The sequence below is a fragment of the Prinia subflava genome, chromosome 13 (genome assembly GCF_021018805.1).
Source record: "Prinia subflava isolate CZ2003 ecotype Zambia chromosome 13, Cam_Psub_1.2, whole genome shotgun sequence".
Lineage (NCBI taxonomy): Eukaryota > Metazoa > Chordata > Aves > Passeriformes > Cisticolidae > Prinia > Prinia subflava.
In genome coordinates this window covers 12,448,796-12,461,201 of record NC_086259.1, presented here as the reverse complement: position 1 = coordinate 12,461,201, position 12,406 = coordinate 12,448,796, and the positions used below count along the sequence as shown (strand labels likewise).

General features: G+C 40.6%; 1 protein-coding gene across 1 annotated transcript in view; it reads right to left on the bottom strand.

Moving 5' to 3' along the window:
• SMPD3 (sphingomyelin phosphodiesterase 3) overlaps nucleotides 1–7,039 on the bottom strand; it is a 104,154-nt gene extending 97,115 nt beyond the window's left edge. Inside the window, exon 1 of the mRNA XM_063410856.1 lies at nucleotides 6,747–7,039. The gene's annotated coding sequence lies outside the window, so the exon portion shown is untranslated. The remainder of the gene's footprint in view (nucleotides 1–6,746) is intronic.
• Nucleotides 7,040–12,406: the final 5,367 nt, after the last annotated feature.

Below are 12,406 nucleotides of genomic sequence, written 5' to 3'. Positions count from 1 at the left end.
CGGCAATATACATTGGAATTATGTTTGCCAGGCTGTGGTAGCCAACTTCTTGTGCTTCATTTCCATTGTAGACTGTCCTTTCAAAGGAATGTTTATCATATAGCTGATACCCTGACAGCAGAGTAATTTACATAATTGCACTCTGTCTGGACTAGGTCTTTTCAGTAATTTTTCCAGCTTTGCTGTGGGAGTAAGAAAAGTTTCCCTAGGACTAGAATCAATGGAGGACTGTTTTTAATCTACAGAGTCATCTTTATTTGCTCTGTCTTGCCAGGCTTGCAGAGTAACAACAGCTTAAAGCTCTGTCATGAGAAAGGGGTTCTGTGTGTATCCTCTGGCACTAGCAGGACTCCTGTCTCCAGCCTGTGCCAGCAGTGTCTGTATCCACCTGCCCAGGAATTCATATTCAGGGACTCTTCCTCCATCTCTTTCTCTTTCAAAGAGACACTAAGGGATTCCAAGAGGGATTTTATCCTTCCTTCCTCTCACTCATGGCAACAAGAGAACACCAACTGCTCTCTATCCTCTGACTAGATCTACTAACACTTAACAGTTCACAAAGAAATTATAAACTTAACAAGATTCTTATCTTCATTTTTTGTTCCCAGTTCCTTAGCTTGGATGAGAGACTCCTGTCCATGCTGGGTTTTCTAGACTCTCTCTGTCTTTTCTTTCTGCTGGTAGGGTCATTAATGGAGTTCAGCTTTGAGCTCAATGAAGGACTCCTAGAGGAAAAGCTATAAATCTTTGATCTCTCATCTCTATGGCAGTGCTGATTTCACAGAAGTAACTGTGATGAAGGAGTCAGGAACTGAGTATTTTTTTCTTCTAGTCTGTGATATTTGAAGTGTTTCAGGGCACACTTATAATTCTGATGTATTTTCACTTGTCATTTCTCACTGAGACAGAATTTCTCATTGTTCTCAATGACAGTTCTGCTTAGCAATATGGGAATGGTGGAGTAGCCTGTACAGAAAGCTACAGCCTCTCAACAGATTGCGGCTTACTTTCCTTTGATATTATCTCTTCCCAGAAAGGGTTAAACTCTGCTTTTTCTCCAGCCAATAGCTCCTAAGTAAAGAAAGAAAACAAAGTTTCACATCTTCCTGATCATGAATTTTTCTGCTAGCCTCTTTGCAATGCAGTTACCCAAAAGAAATCAATGGAATTTTACCCTTTTTTCCAACATGGCTGTACCAATGTTTGGAGTAAATGAAAGGGATAAAATGGCCACTTAATTCTTCTTTTGGCAGAGAAAAGATTGAAGTAAGACATCCTGCTTAAAAGTGAAAAGCTTCTACTGTACTTGAATTACAGTGTTGGTGGGAAAGAGCTAAAAATCACCAAAACCCTGTGTTAAATCAAAACTGTTAATCAATGTTAAGTCATTTAGAAATAGTCAAGAGGGACAGATGGAATCCAGTTATTATCTCTCTTTTACTTGAGTCAATTTTAAAATATATTAAAGCGTGTGTACTTTTGAGTGACAGATACTGCTTGTCACTTTAAAGAGTATTTTTGCTATTGTTAATACTGAAATAGATTGTACTTGAAGAACAGTAGTTAACAGAAGTCTTAAGTACCTCAGAGAAAATACTTGTCTTGCATTTATTATCTCAGCTTTCAGATTTAAGCAGTTGTATGTGGTTAAACTTTGAAATTATGTAACAGTAATAGAATGCTGTTCAAGTTGATGCCTTTTAGAAGACAAGGGAGTGGGGGTGGGGATGTGATTGTACAGTAAACCCACGTTAAACTTTTTCCTTGACTGTACTCCTGGAGACAGCAATGAGCTCCCCAGAACAGAGCCCAGAACGTGCTCTCTGCAGCTTGCTCTGAGCTCCTAGTGCAGCTCTCGTGGGGTTTTTCCCATAAGACAGTAATAGAAGTCTAAGCATTGATGTAATTCATATTTAAATCAGGATTTCTCGGCCTATGTTTTTTAATTGTTCCCTGGTAACATAGTTCTAGAGTAAACATCTTCCTATTATCTGAAGAATATGTATTTTTAATTATCTCAAAACTGAACTGAATTGTTAAATCTTGTTCTTATTCTGTAGTTGAGCTGTGTCATAGGTCAAACACTACTTCCCAAAGCACAAGTTTCAACAGATGCTGTGTGAATGTTAACAAAGGGCACCTTTAAAAATAATTTCCCATACTTTTAGGATGCCAGTTTAATGTTTTTCTGTTTTGTACTAGTGATGTTAAAGTTTCAATGCACTTCCAAAGCAAAGATAGGAAACCATGTCACCAGAGCAACTCTCTGCTGCAAATGTAGCAATAATCCTTTTTTGCTGGCATAAAGCTAAGTGGACAGGCAGAGGATAAACTTCTTGTGAGTGGAATATTGGTTATGTATAGATTACCCTTCTTTTATAATTTCTGAGACATCTTGGTTCCAAATTCAAAGAAGACTGTATAACCATCTTAAATGGAAACTAATGAAAATTCTGTTTGTTTCAGAAATTTTCAATAATTTGGTCCTGTGTGTTCATGTGGAATATCTCAGATGTCTGTATTTGCAAATTTTGTCAAGTTACATTTTTTGACGACAGACAGCAAGAGATCTAAAAAACCCCAAGTGTAATTTTTTGATAGCAGCCTCAGACATATCTCAAAAAGGGCAAAAAAAGAAATCTGAAAAACAACAGAACAAATTGTTTCATGCAGTTCTTACAAACAGGTGCTGGTCCAGGTCCATCACCTCTGTTCTGTAAAACAGCAGGTGAGTGAAGAATGCAAACTATCAGTTATTAGGCCAGAGAGAATAATCATCACTGACAGAGGAGCAGGCACTCTGCCCAGGCACTTACTCCCACTGAGGAGACTGGGGTCAGCTCACACAGAGCGAGCTTTCTGTTCTTTAAATATGCCTGTTAAACCTCAAACTTGCAGCACAAGATTCAAGAGTGAGAGATTTCTCAGTCTTTCTCACATTTACCAAGATTTTCTGTAATCATAAAATTCCCTACTCCTGCTTTGACTCAAGAGGATGTTTGTTGGTCACTTCTTTAAGGCCTGACAGCATTCTGCCTCCTTTGAGAGTAAAAGCTGGGTGGCTCTGACAGTAGAGCCCTCAAAGGGCAGTATGTGCACAACCAAGTCAGGAATCACCAAAATCTGCTGCCTTCCCAGCAGATAAGTACAACTGTGTGTCCAGGGCTTGTCCTCTGTCCCATAGTTTTCCTCTCCTTGCCCCCATCCCAAGCACTAGAAACAAAACTGAGTAGAACTTACTCAAGGAGGAAAATCTTGTATTCATTGCAATTCTACATAAATACTGTCTCCAAACTGCCCATTTCTCAGAAACTACTTGTTCAAGACAAAATAAAATGGAAGTGAATATTTCTGCAAATCTTGTCAGCATTGTGCTGTCAGCTCAAATTGTGGATTGTCCCTTTTTACAACAATGTCACAATTCAACCATAGTCTAACATTTTCCCAGATTTTAGAGTGGCTTTGACCTATGAGACATAAAAGTACATGATTATAGCAATAATGGCTGGAGTACAGCTACAATTTTCTTCTGTTGTGGAGCGTTGTGGAGAACTTAAATGCATAAACACTACAGTCAAATATTTAGAAGTTAGAAACTATACCTTCAAAAATCACTGAAAATATTACTAGCTACTTGAAGCAAGTCACTGGGATTGTTCCTTTTTAGTTAGCAGGCCCTTTCTTCTAAAATGAAGCAGTACATAATTGCTTATTACAGTGTGCATTTAAAAGCCTTTTTTAAAGGGTAGTCTTGGGAGTATCATATAACAATTTACAGGCTTTTATGGGGATAAGTAAAATCTAGTTATGTTTAATGCCAAGAATTTCTAGAATTCAAGCAGAAAATTTGCACTATACAATATATTAAATTATTTTTTCTCTTTTTAGAGCTGTAGAAAATACATAAGCCATCTCAGCAGTACACAGAGGACAATATTAAAAAGATGTTTTGGTAATACAGAGTACTATGATTCTCTCAGGTATGTGTCCTGTCATTCTCCTTCATACAGACAGCAGTTAAAAAGTCTCTGGTTTTCTATAGTGCATGCTGATTTAACTATAGTAATTTTGTACAGATTGTGCTCAAAACAACCCTGCCCTTTCTGTGTTGCTGTATAGTGTGATCATAACAGTGGCTCCAACATTAAAAATATATCCGGGTCAGGTTTCTGTTCAAGACTTTTTGAAAAATAGACTTTTACTTAAGTGAAATGGAAACATTTCCATGACTTCAGCAGTCTCCTTTGGAAGTTAAAATAAACATTTGCACAAAGAAACTGCAACTTGAGATTTAATTTGCTGTGCTGAATGCATGATAACTGCACACAGAAAGTTGCTGTGGATCCTACATCAGTAAAGTATTGATCGTTTATTGCCCAAGCTGACATACAAGTAATTAGCAGAAATATTCTATTTGCAATAGCCTTTAGCATAAACAATGTTGGGGGAACACAAGAGTCTTTTTTAATATATTTTGGGAAGCCCAGATCACTGGCTGTATTAAAAGCATGCTGTACTGGCTTCATTAGGACAAAGCAGCTTTTTCTTTGTCCTAACTGACCAGGTAGAAATATGAATGTGGCAGCAAGCACAGAGTCTCAGTTTCTGAATTATGGCAATGTAGGGGTGTGGTCAGAGCATGCTGTTTAGCTTTTCTCATATTTTAGTGGCTTCCTGAGGGCTGTTGCAGGCAGCAGCAACTGCAAACACAGAGCTGAAATGTCTACAACGTCCTTCATATAAAGCTTCAAATAAAGCCTCTCATTCCTACCCCAAAATGAGAAGTTATTTTAAGGTTTAACAGTGTCCTTTTAAATTAGAAGCAACCTGCTACAGTGAGATATTCAGACTGGGTTAGGCAGAGTATGCTATGGTTACCATCACTAAACAGAGCTGGATCTGTTAAGATCAAAATGGTTGACTTGTCACTCTATAGTAATTGTTCCCTGTGGAAAAAATTCAATAGCATCGCTTAAATCACACATAGCTGATCACGTGCTCTGAGGCTTTGATGGTGCTTAGACTAAAAGGCAGAGGTAGGGAGGAGCTGTGTCAGGAAATCTAATTCTGCTGGTGTGAGGGGAAGCTTGCCTTGCACACAGTCATGTGCACAAATTGATTTTTAATTTTACGGTAAAGCACTATTGTAATTATTAACTCAATTGATCCCTAAAAGGCTACTGTTAAAAGCCAGATGTTATGCTCCTGCATGTCCAAGGTGCCTATTGGAAGGAGAGCTTCTGGATGTGAGATGACTGTCAGACTGCATTCAATCTATTCAACTTCTTTTTATTACAGCAAAGCGCAAAATCTGTTAATCTGTAGCCTTGATAAGAAAAATTGAACGCACCCTATCTTAGAAATTAATTACATACCTGAACCCCTAATCATTAGTACAAAAAATTGTAAAAAAAAGAAAGCCAAGTCAATGAAAGTGAGAAGTACTATATTTCTGTCCAGACTTGAGAATCTTTAATATTATGGGAATTTATGTGAGTCCCACAGTTTTACTTTTAAACACTTACCTTACTGCTCCCTGCAATTGTTTTTCTGGCTCCTTTCTTCTGATAGTGATACAGTAACACAGGGAGCAGGAGATACTTACTACACAAATTCTAGATACAGGGTAGAAGTAAGTTAAGGCAAAGTGCTAAGAGTATGCTAATCAGACTGCACTTGGTTTTCTAAAGGAAGCTATTTTTAAACCTCAGTTTGGTTCTTCAGCTTCTTTTGAAAATCAGCACAGAAACTGTAGAAGTTCCTGCTCTGACTCCATGCAGTCTCCTGGGTTAAACTTTTCTTACCATCTTCACCTGAGAAAAGTGCTGAGTTTCTGTTTTGCCAGGCTTCCCCTTCCCCTGCCACTCTCACAAGTGCAAGTTAACCTGTTTTACCAACAACACAAAAAGGGTGCAGCTGCATCCTACCCAATTTAGGGTGAAAAAGTCTTTTGATAGCTCAGGAATACTCGCTGATCCTGCGACAGAAGGTACTACACACACAAGCAGTGAAGAACACTTGCTGCTTGATTATGCATGGTTAATATGCTTGCTCAATTCCCTATTCATCACCCAGCACTAAGAGGAAGCCTGAAGCATCAGGCATAACAGCACAATGCTTGGCTGTAAATGACTTTATGTAGGATGCAACTTCCCATTTGGCCTTAAATACAGTGGAATTTTTTCCTCTTTTTCCGACACCTTGTCACAGAAACACTGTGACTGCTACTCTGACCTTCTGCTGCTTGTCCTAGCTCTTCAGTGGGGCTGGTAATCCACACGGAAAGAAATAAGAAATTATTGCAGTGCAAAATCTATACAAGCATTACAGTTAAGGAGGCTACTGAAGGAAACCATTTTGCAGTCTTGACTATAGCACTGTCTTACCTGTATGACAAACACGTCTTTTCTCCTGCTGAACCATGAGAATAGGAATGTGATTCCATGAACAAATGAATGTACGTAGGGGTATTTTTCCCCTACATCTAAGTACAGATATTTGCAGTTAACCAGCCATCCCGCTCTTCCCTTCCCCACTCCCCGGAAACTAAAATACCGAAACTACTCAAAAAACATCTGGACCGCCCCGCTTTGTTCCCCGCGCCTCGCGGAGCTCGCTCCCTGCACACAACTCGCGCCTCCGGCAGCCTCCGGCTCTCGGCTCGGCAAGAGCCCTCCGAGCCGGCAGCTCCGAGCGGAGGGCGGGCGGGGATGCAATGCGGATGGGCGGGAAGGGAAAGGCTTTACCTGCCGCCTTCCCCCGCGGAGCCAGGGGCGCCTGGAGCTGCTGCATCCACGCCGGGGCGCGGCGGGCGGGCGGGCGCTCAGAACGCCTGGCGGAGGCGGCTGAGCGGCGGGGCCATGGCCGCGCCGGGGAGCGGTGGGAAGGGAACGCCACCGGAGCCTCCGTAAGCCGCGGGGAGACTCAGCACCTGGGCGCTGAACAGCTCCACGGAGCGCCACGGGCGGGGCCGGCGCCGCGCTCCCGCCCCTGGCAGCGGGGGGGCCGCGCTCCGCCCGCCGCCCGCCGCGCTGCGGCCGCCCCGCCCCGCCCGCTGCGCTCCGCGGGGCCCCGGCCCGGGCGGCGCCCGAGCGGAACGGGCGGCGGTGACCACACTTCCCAGCCGCCCCGCGGAGAGGAGGCGGCTTCGCTCCCGGGACAGCCGGGAGGTGTAGTCCTGGCGCTTGTGCAGCGCGGAGAGCGCCGGTTCGCTTGGGCGGTGCCGGGGGCCGCGGGGGGGCTGATCCCGGCGGCCGCATCGCCTCTGCCCGGGCGGGAGCCCCTCGGGGGGAGCGCCTGGAGCCACCGCCCCCCGAGCGGGGAGCTCCGCCCGCCCGGAGGCCCGCGGGGCCGCGGCTGCCCCGCACAGGGGTGTTGGCACTGCGGCGCTGCGCTTTGTGTGGAGACTTTCCAAAATGTTTGGCTCTGGCCTTTTTTGTGGGGTTTTTTTTTGATGAAGGCAGAAAAAACTTCTTTTTATTACAGTAAAGCACAAAATATGCTACTCTGCAGCCTATATCAGACGAATGTATGGTATCTTGGAAATAAATTACATATCTGAACCTTAAGCATTAGTGTTAAAAAAAAAAAAAGCGCCAAGTTGCTGAATATAAGAAGTTCTATATTTCTATTCAGGCTGGAGAACCTCTAATAACATCAAGTCACAACAACTTTGATTTTAAACACTTGCCTTACTGCTCCCAGCAATTGTCTTTCTGGCTCTTCTTCTGGTTTAATAAGGAGAGCATTTCCATAACATTTGACTGCCCTTTTCTTGTCGGGTTTTTGGGGAGGAAAAAAAATATTAGTATAGTTCTTACAGTCTTTGAGAGAGTCCTGAAAGCTATGCTGCCTCCCTTCCTCCCACCAAGATTCAGAAGATAGAAGATACGTTGTATGTGGTATAACACGTTTGGCTGTTTAGAGCAGCTAAACAGAGTCAGGACTCTGCCTCATCAAAAGCAAAACACTGCAGAAAATGTGGCAAAAAAGCCTGTAGTCCAATTACAGATGGCTTTTAGAACGGCATCTCTGATATCTATGTTTATACAGGGCTTTTAATGTAGTTATGAAGCGTTTTCTGAAGCAGAATGTGTTATTAGTTAACTGACAAATGAAATGGTACAGTATTTCCAAGCATTCTTGCACATCAAAAGAAAAAGTCATTATTTAGTGTAGTTTTAAATTAGAAGTTCATTTGCTTTTTTGCTAATGACTACAATAGAAAAATGTTTCAAGTGTTATTTTTAAAAAAAAGAAATAGTTAACAAGTAAATTTAGAAGTTTGGGCTCCCATCTCACTCTGAATTATGTGACATTGAAAGATGCTGAAGGCTTGATTGGAGGTTCCAGTATGTTCGAGCTGCATGCAGGTCCCTGCTTTTGATGCATTGAAATCCTGTTTTCCAAGCATTGCCCTCATCTAGGAGAAGGTTTTAGCAACTGTACTGCCAGCTTTCAAGAAATCTGGGGCAGCCAAATAAACTGAGCAGTATGTTTTATTTATACTGTGGTAGCAAAACCTCCCTTTGGGTTGTCTTCATCCCTATGTGGTTTATTCTAAATCAGTGATGCAGGAGTTGGGTTTACTGCTTCTTTCAATGGGTAGATATTATAGTGATTTCTTGTCCACTTTTGGATGCTTTCTTGGGTTTTCTTAAATGTAATAGGTTTCCCAGACAGCAACTGGATCACACAGTCATACCCTACTGAGCAAGATCTCTTTTGCAGCCGTCCTGAAAGGGTGAGAAGATGACACTGATGTTACATTTTGCATAGTGGCTCATAGATTTAAAGCACTTCCAGATTTGTTGTAATGGATGCCTGATATGATATGACATTCTATGCCACCAGCATGCTAACTTGATCACAGCATAAGTCTTTGGAATATGTACAGCTGTTTGATAATTATTCTCATCTTTGCTACATGCTGACTACTAAATTGCTTCCTGAAGTACCTTCCCCAGTGTTTCCACAAGACTCAGATCAAAATTATGTATTCTGTTTCCTACCTTGCTGAACTTTTCAGCATTAGAAAGTTGTAGCAAAGTATAGCAGATAAGTTTAAAACAGCACTTACTTTATTGCAACTTTTGTTTGACTGAAACACATTTGTGGATGTTGATATAGTAAAGAACAAATTACGGAAAACAATTTCATCCATTTGGCATCTCCTTCACATTCATGTAGAAGTAGAATGTATTTCCTCAAGGCTGGGCTTTAGTGTGCCACTGGGGCTCCCTCTCCAGAAGCTGCCTGAGACAGAGGCAGTGGGAAACCTGCCCTGCCCTGCCAAAGAGCCTGGCTGAGGCAAACAGGCCTGAGGAAAACCTTCAGGAGTATAGGCAGCTATAGAGCACTCCCAAATTGCAAGACCACAAGTAAGCAAATCTTTTAGTGCTAGTGTGGAGGACAGCCACCACTGCTCCCTGCTCATTGCTCTTTGTTTCCCCGCCCCATTAGTCTTAAGGAAGCCAAGTTTGTTCTTTTGTTAGCTGAAAGGGTTCTGCTAAGCTACTAACCATGTTCTAGTTTGCAAAGAAGAAAAATAGAAATATAGACACATTAAAAATACTGAAGAAATAGTTGTGAATAATCTAAATGTATTAGTTCAAACAGTTACACAGTTCAAATTGTGTTTAATTAAAGGTGAAATTAGTGACTGAAGCAATTTAATACTATTTACTTTAATACACAGTAACTTAATTAATCAAAAGCTCACATCATTCCTACTCTCCTCTTTCATACCCCCAGTTCTGAACTGTAACTTTCTGGGCACCAAAATAGAAGAACAAAGATTTCTTAGCTTCTGAGCTTTCATAGAAATTCCCTAGAACTACCTTCAAATCTGGAATCTGTTCTGGCTAGGTTAAGGTTTTTACACTTTCGCTTGACTCCAAGTAAAATTGGAATATCTTTATCAAATCAAATATGAAAAGTTCTTTGAGATCTTACAGGAGGAGCCATCAGCCATTCAAGTACGGCTGAATCATTGGATTCATGGATCCTGGTTTCTGCTAACAGCAGCTGTAGTGTGCTGTTGTCAGCAGCAACCAATCTGCTTACCCTGGAGACAGTGACTCCCATTTTCCTGCACACATAAAATAGATTCAGGGAAACCCAGATAGAAGATTAAATTTCTTCTCAATTTCAATGAAATCCCTGCATTTATCTCAGTAAGTCATCTATCTTATGAAGGAAAGTAAGAAAAAATTACTGTTATTTTGACCATATAGCACAATGTGTTTCTTCTTTTCAGGTTTTGGACATCCAAATTCTTGTTGATGGGCTTAGTAAACATTTAATTAGACATACTGAAGGATCACTGATCATTCTGTCTAAGGACTGCCCAATTATGCTTTCAAAGGTTTGTTCTTATTAAATGAAAGAACAGCAGATGTGATGATTCACCCTCACTACTTCCATTTTCTCATCCTCAGTAAATTATAACCGTACAGGGTCAACATTTTCTTTGCCTTGCAAAGAAATAAACTGACAGAATAAAGCAAGAATAATTTATCTTAAGCTGTTAACAGAACAGAAAAGCTGAGATTGTGCCAAATGGTATGGCTAAAATAAATGGCACAGCCATATACAGTTAGAGTGCCATAAAATTTAAAGGATACATAAAAGAAAAAATTCAAGGTATTTGCTCAAAAATACAACTGTTTTTAAAAATTCATAGATACAGCCTTGCTCAGGGCTTAAGTAGTCACTATCTAAATAGGGCTTTGAAATTATTTTTAGACCTTCCAATTCACTACAATAGAGAGTACTGCAAACTGGTTTGATGTGTCTTGCATAAGTCTTTCATGATTCTGCCATTTGAGGTTCAATGTTTTATCAGTGAGAGATACGGTGGCACAGTATTCTATATATGGAGTTGTAATGGTTTGTTTATCACTGCTGAAGTGTAGATGTCAAATGCACAGACAGAATAGACTGAACTGAGAACGCAGTTGATTTTAGAGCATCAGTTAACAAACCAGGAGGAAAAAAAAAAGTGTGAAATAGTTGTAAATGTGCAAGACTTCATAATTATGACAGGGAACTGTCAGACAATAATGCTAAAAGACTTTAATTAGGCAGTCCAATCTTTTGCCGTGGTTCTCTGAGAGTTGGAGAATCCAAGGAGGTGATCAAGTGGGCTTCACAGAAGGTAACAACAGTTGTCACATTTGCAGAAATGAAATGGAGCACAATGCAGTATCTCTAACTGAGCTATATTGTTGGGAAGTAAGTCAGGTAAAGAAATAAAAATAGAGAATGAAAAAAGCAGAGAAAGCAAGGTATAGTGAACAGTAAGGCAATGGGGTAGGTACTGGAATTGTTGCCAGCAAATTTTGTTCTGTTATTGCTATGAAGAATTTTTTTTGTTCTGATACGATTTAATTGCATACTTCCATTTAGTAGTATCCACAGTGGGAAATGAATTGTTCCAGTCTAACTTTATGCTGTGACTTCTGACACCCTCACTGTGAAGCCTACATGAACAGAAAGAAACTTGAAGCAGGAATATTTTTTCTATGGGGAAAAAAATCTGTGTCTTGTTCATCATAAGGCAGCTGTGCTTTGTTTAAAGAAAAGAGAATGGATTATATCGACAGTCCTGCTGTTCCTTCCAAGGAAGGAAAAGGAATCTCATAATGACTAAACTGTATCTGAAGGTAGTAGAAGGTAAAAGTTGATCCAGAGAGTAAAGTTAGGTAGGTATTTCATTAATAGTGTTGTATGATAATGAAAAATATTTTATTGACATTGTCCCCAAAAAGCAAGTTTGCTTAATCTCCTGCTGCACTTTAACTTCTTTAGCAGAATAGCATTTCAAGTGTCGGTTTCCAAAGGCAGGCAAACATATCATGTCCCTAAAACTGGATTTAGTAAAACAAGTGTGCTAATTAAACACTGAATCCTTAAAAATAAAATTATTTCATTCATCTTCCTAAATACAATCACAATAATGTCCATAAACCCTGGATTTCAAAATTACTTGGATTTGCTTGACAAGAGAGTCTAAATTCAGCTTACTGTCAAGAGCTGAAGGCCTGCAGTATATAAAACCACTATTGCAGCCTTACAAAATTTATTTTAAATCACCTGCTGGACCACACAACCAGAAGGCAAGTTACCATGGATTAAGACATGAAGACAACCAGCAGTTGACAGTGAGTATTCTCTTTTGGTATTTATGGTACATGAGTTAGCTTGAGGCTGCCTATAACTTATGGATAGAATTTTTATGGGTATGGGTGAGAATTATCTTCCTCTAACAGAGAAAAAAAGTGCAATACTTTTAATCCGAGATCATTTTTAACCATGACAGATTATTTCTATTTCCATGTAAGGGGGAGAAAAAGCACCACGTCCTGTGTCAGTTCTGGGGTGCAACCCAACAACACATTCTTCA